At 44.5% G+C, this 12355-nt stretch overlaps 1 protein-coding gene across 2 annotated transcripts in view; it reads right to left on the minus strand.

Annotated features, from left to right (window-relative positions):
• cdh4 (cadherin 4, type 1, R-cadherin (retinal)) overlaps positions 1–12355 on the minus strand; it is a 118613-nt gene that overhangs the window by 39183 nt on the left and 67075 nt on the right. The gene's annotated exons all lie outside the window — the stretch shown is intronic.

Consider the following 12355-nt stretch of genomic DNA (forward strand, 5'->3'; position numbering starts at 1 on the left):
TTATGAGGTGAGACATCTGTAGAGCATCTGTACATCATAGGACTAACTTGCATTTTCCACCATTTTAATGCTACATCCATTCTCTGATCAACCTTCAAGGCTACAGTGTAAAAGAGCTGCACAAGGGATCTGTTTTTGAAAATAACAGCATGACAGTATCTCTATTTTTTGCATTCTCAAGGGAAGGCATGCAGAAAGACCCCTTTAACTCAGTAGACTGTGAAACTCTTTATATTTCTCAATCAAGTTTCCCCTTCCAAATGCTACCCTGCACACAGAACACAATCTAAAGTGACATTTCAGGGCTTCCGCCTGACTGAGACAATGGGAGAGATACACATATAACAATGTGAGGAATGTCAGTCACATTCTCCACTCTGCTGCTCTGAGAGGGTGTGAGGGGTACAGAGGACAGGGGAGTGTTGGGGCTGACTGTGGGCTTTCCGCTCCAAAAGACCAGCATTGGCTTTGGAAGACGTCCTGCATCCCTCATGATCAAAGTTGACAGGCAGAGAGAGAGAGAGAGAGAGAGAGAGAGACAGAGAGAGAGAGAGAGAGAGAGAGAGAGAGATGGAACTCTTGTGTGTTAGAGAGATTAAAGACCGATTTAATGAGTTTGTGTGTGTACTAGAGAGAACATATACAACTATAGAAATTATAGAACTTATAAAACATAGATCCCGTAATATTACCATAGAGAAGACCCCTCGTTATTCCGAGCTTTGCTTGTTTACACAAAACCACTGAAAGCCAGCAGAATGGCTCCTTGCGAGGATTTTAGTTAGCATGCTGGTATTCCGCCATCAGAGCACGTCAGCATCGGCATCTAGTGTGTGTAGCCTCGCCTTGCTGGCTCTCCTTTGTACACAGACTTTAATTCGACTCTGTGACTACCTCCGCTGGTGGCTTAATGCCAGTACAACAATGACCTCCCGTTCTGTGTTTGTACCTTTTACACCAAACTGAAAGGTAGCATGAAGGCGTAAAATTCCCACCTTGAACAGACAGTGTAAAAGGGTGAGAGAAGGAAAGTGTGTGTGTGTGTGGGTGTGTGTGTGTGAGAGAGAGAGAGATAATGGGAGAGACAGAGTGAAAGAGAGAAAGCGAGGGAGCTAGTGGAAGAGTGTGTGAGAGAAAGAAAGATGGTGTGTCAGTGTGGAGGTGTTAACGGCAAGTCAAGCCAAGGTGTGAATTGAGCTGCTGCCAGGTGTGCTCTAAATCCTCCCCCTCAGTTCCTCCCCCGGATGAATGAAGACAGGACTCAGAGCTCAAGTGTTTGTTTTCTCAGTGGACAGCCCTGAAGGTCAGTAAAGCAAGCCACTCTCCAGCCGTCCATGCAGCCCTTATTAAAACCCCTGGCCCCCCTAGGTTCAATCAATGCTGCTTCTTGCCTCACTTTTTCACCTCACCTGTTTACCTGGGTCTTGCTGGATAGGAGAGGAGCAGAGGGGGTAAAGCCTCACTGATGTACAGACACACTCTTACGGTACTGTATGCAGCATCGTGCTGGTTAGTATTTGACTAGGAGTAAGAGACCATGGTTGGGTCTCTCACCATGGTTTGTCTTAGCAGGCTATGCTTGTGTGTGGGATTTTGGAGAACAGAAATCTTCATTACCACCATACCATACTGTATGTGTGTGTGTGTGTTTGTTCGTGTGTGTGTGTGTGTGTGTGAACCATACACTGCTTGGATGTTTGGCAAAGGAGGTCTGCTGCTGTGGGCACTGTGTCATTCTGCTCCAATGCTCCGTGTGCTTGTACCGGCACATTCTGTCAGACAGAGCAGCCAACGCAACACAAAGGAAGGGCAAGAGGGAGGGGGCCAGCGTCCATGACATCCACCTCTACCAGCCCCCGCCTCAAATGCTGTCACCACTCACAAAAGTAAATGTTGTGCTTGGTGGGACGAGCTGTTCTGTGCCAGTGGCCACGCTTTTCAGCTGATTTCCAGGCCTGGCATGGATGCAGTAGGAATGGTCCCAGATGTACTTGGTGTAGATGGTACAGTAGATCCTACCATAACTCAGACTGTGGCTGCTGCTGTGGTGCTCCCTTAGTGCCACTTGTTCTATATCTGTTTACAGCACTTCCCTCAGCTTCTCCATTCTTCCCTTCACAATTTATATCCCTCTTTCTTCGACTTTTCTCCCTCTCCTCCCTTTGTTTTCCCCACTCCCCTCTTATCTTTTACCGTATGTTCCATTGCTCCACACAGACAGATTGCCGGTGGCCCTCAGAGAGGCTGGAAGGCAAACAGGTCAGTCACAGACCATCGTCCACCACAGCTACTACTGGTGTGTCTGGTCTGGCCTCATATCAGCCTCTCTCTTCGCACCCTCACACTCCCACTGACAGGTCATTCCCATCTTCCCCAAGAGGAGTCTTTACAGCTCCCTGTGTCATGCAGAGGCATGGTGAAATCCCCTACCTGCCCCTCTCAGCTTCTGTGACACACACCACGGATGGCAGTAGCAGCTCAGCCATGGTTAGAGATGCAGGCAGGACTTCAGGTCCAGCCAACCATGCTCCGGAAGAAACAAAGGAGTGATAAATCCCATGAAAACGGGCCACAATGTACATTGTGCTCTTTTTGTTTGGGCCGTGTTTATCTCCGCGGTGGTGCGGCGCTAAGTAAACATTCTGTCTGCCACCCCACCGCTTCCCTCAACCCAACAGGCCAATCAACACCACCCCCTCAATTTGCAAATAACAGTGATTTACTTGGGCTGAGCATGGGGGAGAGGGAGGGAAAGAGAAGTCCAGATCATGCTGTCCACTAAACCATCCTGCTGTGAAGAGAGCATGGTTAGTTTAGTGGGATTGGGTGGGCATGTCCACCATAACTCTAAATTCAAAACCTGTTTAATGAGTGGGTAAAGGCAAATATAGCGTAGTATCACTTAGTCACAAACTTAACTTTGGTGGGATATAAAAATCCATAATCAGCTTGGATTTACTGGATCACATTTGTAAGTCTGATAAACAGAAATAACTCAAGATGTGTGTTTGTGTCTCAGTGTGCACGTTTCAAAACACACACCAGTTTCAGGAAAAAAGAGTGATTGCCTGTTTGAGGGGGTGAATTGTGTATGTGTGTTCAGGGGGATATATAAAGTGCTGTCTGTCTACATTTGTGTGCATCAGTGCTCATGTTTCACTTTAACAACGAAGGCTTGTTATCTGTGACCGGTGCACTTGCAGGCTAAACAAGACCTTGTCACATCGTTAGTGTGCTGTCACACTCTTGGCCCCTTTGTCTGTCTGCAGGTGGCACAAACCCTGAATAAGCACATCTTGCTGTCAACAGCACCTTTGTGGGCTGGTGTAGGAGGCTACACCGTGCCACAGGTTTAGCAAAGCAAGATTTTCAGCATTGGAAAATCAAAAGTGATTTTCACGGTTTCAAAATTGCACCCTAATCTAGAAGGTTCCCGTGGCATCTTCCTACCACACTGACATCCATGTGTTCTAGTGACTCTAGTGAAAAGTTAAGGCTCCAGAGACAAGTGTCAGTTTGGCCTGTCCTATCAGTGGCCCTGGGGGAGAGCAGTAAAAACTCTGCAGCTCTCCACTTCTCTCCCTTATCTCTGCATTAGAACCCTCTCATGGCCATGACTGGAGGAAACTCAGGCAGGAGTGAGAGGGAGGAGAGGAGATAAAGAAGAAGTACAGGAGCAAAGCAGAGCGGATGCAATTAAAAGGCTCGGTCACAGATCACAGTGCGAGGCGTCAGTGTGATTAATACACCTCCATTCAGCCCAGGAGGTGTTTATCTGTGTGCATGTGTGTGTGTGTTTTTTTTCTTTCTGTCTGTGTGTGTGTTTGTGTGTCTGTCTATAACTGAGTGTGTGAGCAGTTCTATTGTCTCTTTGAAGAAAACCACAACTAGGGGGCACCAGCGTGTCTACAGGGCCCCCTTCAGAAAGTCATCTCTTGGTGGCAGATGATCAGCCCCTGAGGATACACAGACACCACCCACGAAAGGCTACCTTCCTCTCGTCATCTGTATGGAGAAATACAGACTAACATCAGACTAACAATGATACTTTGAACTCTACTCTCCCCTCTGCTACGGTACATCAAGCCCAGACAGATGTTCCATCACATCTACTCTGTTCAAATCGAACACACGCTGTAACAGAGGTGTTATTCAGGAACTCACGCCTAATTACTTATTGTGCCGAGAAGACTCAGTCTCAATTTTCAAATCATGTTGCTGCTCCTCAGAAGTGGATGCAAACTAGTGGGTGAAACATCGTCTAACGGCTCCCTGATTAGCTTGTGCAGCAGAGTTATAGTATCAAGAAGCTCTCCCCTCAGACATGCCACAAATTGAACAAACATGTCAAACAAAATTCCCCTCCTTTCATATACTTCTTACTCTGCAGACCTTCCCTGCCAGGTTCTCCCAGCATTCAGCTACCGTGGAGATGGGCCTGCCTTCTCACAGAAATATATTTTTAAGGAGTCTGAGCATGGAATGGCCTCAAGGCTACATCCTGTCTGTTATCTCACCCTACAATATCATCATTTCACACAGCCCCAAGCTAGGTGGTACAACCACAGATGAGGCAAATTACAACAGAACTGTGTAGGTAGGCGACTGGTAGAGTGGTCAGGGGGGATATCAGTTGGGAGATATCAGTAGTGCAGACACAATCACTGACCCCTGCAATCAACCAACAAGGTTGACGATCTTGATTCCACAACAGGCGATCAAGATAATAAAGTGCATTGTAGAGCAACATTTATCTTTCTATGGTAGATAGAAAGTAGATAGATCTATGGACGATACACGGGTGAAAACACGTACCAAAGGATCGCTCAAAATATATACCATGATCAGAATTTTAAACCAACTCTTGCCAAAAGCACAACCTATACAGGAAGGCAACAGTTCATCCCATGGCTGAACTACATACAGTATAGTTAGTCCCCCTTCTTCTGTTCTCATTGCAAGAGCACTTCCTCACAGGGTATTTTTAGCCACACATGATAACCCTGGAGAGAGGCCTTAATAAATAGCCTACTGAAAGATAAAGCTTCTACTCTGTTCCTTCCAATAGGCAGATGGGGAATTTGTTTAGAAGGTTATTAGCTTTTAATCTCCAATCTCTGCTTCATTTTCTTTTATCGTCTCTTTGTTTCTCTCTCAATTTTTCTCTCAGTCTCTCTCTTACTCTCTCTCTCAGTCTCTCTCTCAGTCTCTCTCTTTTCTCTCATTATTAACATAAAAGTGCTTTCCCCAGGCATCCCTTGTGATTGTTTAGTTGTTGTGAGTACGACATCATGATTTGATTCCCTACAATTAGAGTAATTAGCATTACAAATACACACTTAGTGAGCAACAAACTATCCATGGTATTTTCCAATTTACAAATATTAATTTACAGTAAGCCAACATTTTCACAAAGTGGAAACATTTTACATAGGATAACAACCTGGCATCATGTTGTGTTGCCAGCACAAGGAGTTAAGTTCAACAGCCAGGGACATGTTCAACCAACAGGAGGGTAGAAGAAAACTGAATCAGTTGTTCTACACACAGTCACCCAGAACATCTAAACAATCACAAGAGTAAAGGATGGAGATACTGGGGTGTTTGTTCGATATGACTGCTTCAGTCTCCAGAGCCCTTGAGAACAAGTCTGGACAGATCAATCCTGCTCGGCTGGGCGAGGGGAGTCTCCAGGCAGGCCTGTCTCTCTAGGCCAGATCATGTCTAAAAACATCAGTGATTAGACTTTAGACAGATCTCCTTCATTATCCCTCCCTCTCATCCCTCACTCTTTAATCCTCTCTCCTCTCCGAACCCCCTAGGGCAAGAGATAGGCCCGGGCCAGCCATTAGTCTCCAGCCTCTGGACTGGGGGACATGCTCATCTGTATTCTGCCTTGGAGGAGATCAAGGCCATCTAGGAAGTCAGGCGCAGAAAATGGAGTACTTGTGTTTGACATCTCTCTGTAATTACTCCCTTGCTTTTTGTTTTGTTGTGGGGGGGGGGGGGTGGTCTTGGGATGTAACTGGTTTTGTGGCATCAAAAGGGAGCTGTATCAGTTTGCCTTCCATCACTCTTCAGAGTGGAATCTGATCTGGAGAAGACAGGACACTATTGCAGTGGAAGAAACAGTGCCCTCAGAAACACATCCTTTAGTCATTCTCATGGGCAAGTTTCAATCTTGATGGCCACAATAAAGGTCATTCCATTGATGTCTCATACCAGAATATTGCTCTCATTATCATCAACAGTAACGTCTGGGGTTATATGGATTCTGCCAAGCCTGCAGGCAGCCATTCATCTACAATGAACTAATCTAGAGAGCATACCACCATGTTGTTCCAAACTGCCTACTGATGTTGTAATTTTAGGCATAATTGCTTCTGTAACCAGTGTTATTGAGTCAGTAAAAAACCGGGATCGATGCTCACCGATCATTACTCAATAAAGTCATTTTACATTCAGAGTCTTTCCTGTGCCTTAAGGATAAACAAAAAAACAGTATACTGCAGATTCCACCCACCAAACACACAAATACAGCACATACACACACCACACACACTAATGAATGCCTCTATCATCTAAAACCAGATTCATGTTTACATAGGAATTCAGACATTTCATACCATGAACCAGATGTAAAATGACATGGAGAGGACAGTGAACTGAAAATGAAGTGTCACTATGTTCCAGAAAATCAATTACGGTAATCGCTAATATCACCTAATATCACCTGGAGTTTCTAGTCTCTTAGAAGTGTTTGATTCCCCTCTCTCTGACGTGTTGAGAACACAGACTAAATGATTAAGTGAATTTCAACAAGGCTCTCTTCTAAAAGTTGTTTGGTGTCAAGTGAAGATGTACTTTAACTTCAAATTAAAGTGGATGGATTTAAATAATCAAATAGATCAAGGAAATACTACACAGCTCATCTCCAACAAGGTCCTTCTGATGATACCAGTCTCACTCAGTAGGCCATCTCACTGAATACACACAGCAGTTTTCACTACCATAATGACAGTCTGTTTCAACAAAAAATACTACAGCCACCCCCAACCCCAAACCACTCCAAACTACACACACACACAGATTTCAGATGTATAATCATCAGTCCTGTCTTAATGGTGTGTGTCCCCGCATTGGTCTACATCTAAGTCTTTGTCTTCTCCTGATGGATTGAGGAGTTGAAGCAGGCTGTATGGTTGTATATAGGGATGGGTATCGAGAACCGGTTCTTGTTTAGAATCGGTTCCCAGTGAATCGATTTCTTGAAATCGTTAGCAAAATTCCTTATGTTATCCCTCCAATGTTGTATCAGAGGGTTGACTCCCAGCACTGAGTTACTCACTTAGTTTTTCTCCTGATTGCAGGGTTAAAGAGCCGATGGCTTTCAGGCTATTGAGCCAACATTACTGCAAGACTACGCCTGGGCCATTTGATGGATGCCTGAGGAGAACTTTAAGTGTTGAAGTTTACTCTCTCCACAACGATTCTGTTAACGATTCTCTGTGCCGTTGCGCATGTGTGAACTTTTATAGTTTATTCAGACAGACTGCAGCAAACATGGCAACTAGGAAGAAGCGTTCTAAAGTTTGGTTGTATTTCACATGACAAAATGACAACAACGCCACTTGTAATGCGTGTAAAAAGTCTATTTCGTCGAAGGGAGGAAATACTACAGATGAAGAATCATTTGAACACACAGCATGGAATAAAGTTACTGGAACGTCATGTGTTCGATGCATGCAGCAGCGCAGCTAACGTTCGCGCTTCATCTCTAACTATCTAAGGTAGAGCTAAACTGCTCAAAAGTGATCACAACCACTTGTTACTGTGTGAAGCAATTTGCCTTTATTGTGTGTAGTCGATCTAGTTATCTTCTGTCCTGTCGTTCATACATTTTAGCTCCGGCATTCCCATTAGTATTGATCTTATTGATCATTTCACGTTATCGGGGCGGTGTGTGTTATCAGCAAACGTTCGCGTGTCCCATCATTAAACTGAGCATATCGATTTTTAATCCATTATTAAATTTAGCATTTTAATTGTTTAATAGTCCTGTTAAATGTGCCTGAAAACGCCTAAACAACATACCCAAAGTACATTGAAAGCTGTTGTTGATCCATTTTGAGTACATGCATGTAAATGGTCTCTTTTGAAAGGTGACATTGAAGTTATTTCCCCTGTTGTTAGGACCCCTGTAAGTCCCACTGGTGTTGAGTAATAGAAGCTTGAACACAAGGAAACTGAAAGTTTCTATCTCCGACTAGATTTTGTTTTGAAAACAGAGGCCTGAAGAGGCCTAGAGGTGGTAGGTATTAGCTCATTTCAGAGCCAGTCAAAGCCAGTTTGAGAAATTTGTTTAGAACGAGTGTGTGTGTGGGGGGGGTGCAGGACACAGAGACCTAGATGGCTGTAGAGGGGAGAATTGATAAGAGAATCGATAAGGAATCTAATCGATAAGGAATCGAATCGATAAGCAGGAATTGATAAGGAGTCGGAATCGTTAAAATCTTATCAATACGCATCCCTAGTTGTATATGTGCTGCTGGTCACCTATCCCCAGCCCAGCAACAGCAGCCAGGTCTCCCTGGGTCATGGCGCCAAAACCATTATTCTTATCACCACAGAACAAGCCTCCACAGGACAGAAAGCCCTCCAAAGGTCAAATGTGGGCGTCTTTGTGTGCATGTTTACCCTCACCCTCTCGCTATCTCTCTTTCACTCTCTGGAGATATTTCTGTATTTCTCATTAACTGATAATATTTCACCCGCGACCTTGAGTGGATCAGATCCTTCAGGTTATCGAGTGGTAAATAGTAAGTGCCTTATCCTACCAGCAACAATGAGCATCTGTTTGTGTCTATATGAAGGTATGTATGTCTTGCTGTGCAGTTTTGATATGGCTCTAAACAATCAAACCCATAATGCTACAGTATCCCACATCAATTTTCGTGGAAGACAATCCTACGTCAACCAGCACAAACTAAACACCAAAGCAAACCACACAGTGTCCTGGCTGAGTCCACCTACAGCACAGCTGGTGTACCGTAGCATGTCTGGGCCTGCATAAATCTTCCCCCCACCACAGCCAGCTTAGAGGTGACAGGGAGCTAGATGAGGACATCCAGTATGAGGGATGGTGGCAGCTGGTCCCCCAGGCCAAGGTAGTGACACCACATCGATCCAGCCACCCCAGACCCAGAGACCAGGGCACATGGCCTGCAGCACAGGCCTTTCTGGCTTGGTCAGCACAACTCAGCACAAACTCCCCAGGATGCTATCAGACGATCAAAGAGGGGAATAAGTAACCAGGAAATAATCCAATGTTGTATCAGAGGGTTGACTCCCAGGACTTTACTCACTTAGTTTTTCTCCTGATTGCAGGGTTAAAGAGCCGATGGCTTTCAGGCTATTGAGCCAACATTACTGCAAGACTACGCCTGGGCCATTTGATGGATGCCTGAGCAGAACTTTAAGTGTTGAAGTTTACTCTCTCCATTACCATCACTAGTCTCCTCTTGCAGGCAACATACCGTACCTGACTCTAATTAACCAGACAGCTGAGCTTCCAGGTAAAGCAAACTCTCGTAATCCACTCATCTGTTGGTTCAGGTGGAAGAATATCTGCCTGAAGGAGCGTATGTTTACACTATGATCTCATCAGTATTCTATAGTCATCCACAATATCTATATGTTCTACCTCCCTGGGACGAATCCAGATGCAAAACAATAAACCTTGACCAAAACAAATCTAATCAAATTCTGAACAAAATAAAAAAATATTAATGAGTAAATAAATTCCCCATAACTGTAAAACTATTCTGTAGGTCCACTGTCACAATAGTGATATACTACCAAGACGGTTGCAAAATACCAAACAGTTTGTCCAATCCATTTGGTTAAAAGCTTCAATTGACATTTAAAAAGAGCAAAAGCCTTCTTGCACTCCCCTTGCCTTTATTCCTTCCATAACGATTCATGTGTTCAGCAGGAAGCGCATGCGGAAATCCATTAGACATGATTGCTGCGTTGGCATGGTTACTGTTCAGAAAGACTAAGCAAATTCTCGCATATATGGGAGGAAAATTTGTAAGGTTGTCAGATGTGAAAAGACAACATAATACTTACCTCTCAAGTCACGGAGCATGATGATATTCCTTGCTTGTCTAAGGTTATGGGCATACTATTTTAACTCACACATTCTACTTATTTATTTGTTCCCTCAAACTGATTTTAAAATTACATAATATTTTTTTATACTCCACAAACTCTAAGTGTATAATTTATTAGTTAGCATAATTGAAACAGCTCTATTAATCACATTATGTAAAATATCACAGGCCAACAGAATGCTCACTACAACATTGCCTATTGTAACAGAATGATAGAACATGGCCTCTTTTCCACAGTGTGCCAGGAAAATAATCAAAACCCAGGAAGAGTGTTTTCGATGAAAACGTTGCTGGGGAAATGTCAAGCTGACTGTCATTAAAGACGCGTTGACATTTCTGCCTTTAACACTGTGATTCAATCTTCCCTTCCTTACGCCTTATGTCTTTCCCTCCTCTGTAGACGGAGGAGAAGACAGATTAACTCCATTACTCTTTGAAATAAGCGAATAAAGGAAACAATCCGTTTCTCATTTAAGTGTAATCCAGAGCGGGGGCACTGGGAGAGGAATAATGCAGGTGAGGGGAGCTGGAGAGGAGGAGCGGGCTGGGCCGGAATATGAATACTGCAGGCGCCATCCCCCATGTTTGCACATCTTTTTTCATTTTCTTCTTACAGTACAGCAGCGAAACACGGACAGAGAGGAGGAGGACGGAAGATGGATAGGCACGGGGAAAGAGGCAGAGACATGACGGAGTGACGGACAGAAAACAACAGAATAGGAGAGGGAGAATAAAACTGAACAAAGAAGGAAGGAGGAGAGGCAGAATGAGGTTTAACACCCCGATATATCAAGTCAATTTGCAGGAGCAAACTCTGAAAATCTGTAGGCAGCACAGCACTGAGGCGTCAAAGTCAATATAATGCGTCGAGCATCAGACAGGCCACTGGCTGAAAGTCAGTCTGACACATGCAGCCTCTGCATCGTTCTCCATATCTGTCACAAGGCACCCAGGCCACAGACATCCATAACAATGCTCCTGGGAAATGAGGTCCATGATGAAGAATACATGTGGACATGGTGTACCATCTGTCAGCCCCTGTTAGATTTCTGTTATGGATGCAGCGACCCAGGTGTGTAGGGTGACGGTGCACGGCACGACAGCAAAGGGGGAGAAGGTGGTGGGTGAGGGTCTGTGCAGGAGTAGAGGGTCAGGGTCAGGGTGTCTAACGTCCTCCATCAGCCAAACAGATGGACACGGAGCTGAGATCCAGGAGAGGCTCCAGTGAGACCCTTAACTCAGCATTGGGTTGACGGACTGCAGTAACGCTGTATCAGAACTAGGTCCCCTATGAACAACTCGCAATGTCTCTCTCCCCTCTCCCTCTCCCACCCACATCCCTTTAGATTCTGACTCTCTGGGCCCGATCTTGCACCCAGCGCAATTGACTTTGTCAACGACGCAAGTATCATTCCTAGTTTGCACTCGACGCAAAACGGACTTTTCCCTCCACAGACGCACGTCGAAATGACCTTGCGCTCCCGTGGGCGGTTCAGCGAAAAAGGAGGCGTGTTCCGGCGCAAACATTCCCTGGTGCTATTTTGCAGTTTCCGAAAAACAATTCCGCCACTGACCAGGAAAAACGTGGTCTAAAGTCAATGGCGCATTATACAGATGCTATTTTAAGGGCGCAAGCTTGGTCCGTACACACTGCTGGCGAGGCCAGGGTCTTCTTTCTGCAAAGCTACGTTACATTGTTTTGATTTATGGCATGTTACATTTCTTCAATGATTATAAAAATATTTTCATGAGAAATCTCTATGTATGTGAACATGATTTGTAACAATTGTGGCAATTTTCTCCCACGCCTGTTTAACCGAAGATAATTTGGGTGGGTTTCTTCTCCCATCTCCATCAGAATCAGAATTCGGTTTATTCGCCATGTAGCCTATGTTACACAAACACGGAATTTACTGTGGCAGGAAGGTGCAAACAATAAACATACACGGGTCTTAAATGAAGTAAAAAAGTACAATAGTTAAACTAATTCCAAGAACCAAACAATTTAACAAATAAAATATAGGGTAGGCTATATAAAAATAAGAATAAGAATTTGAATGAGCAGCATGAGGGGGCAATTTAGTGCAATGAGAAAACTGCTCTGCCTTTCCCATCCAATGTCACTTATCTATCTGTTACGGCCCTGACTAGAACGTCGGTCTCCTTGGCTGTGAACCGCT

Source organism: Osmerus eperlanus, chromosome 1 (assembly GCF_963692335.1).
Source record: "Osmerus eperlanus chromosome 1, fOsmEpe2.1, whole genome shotgun sequence".
Classification (NCBI taxonomy): domain Eukaryota; kingdom Metazoa; phylum Chordata; class Actinopteri; order Osmeriformes; family Osmeridae; genus Osmerus; species Osmerus eperlanus.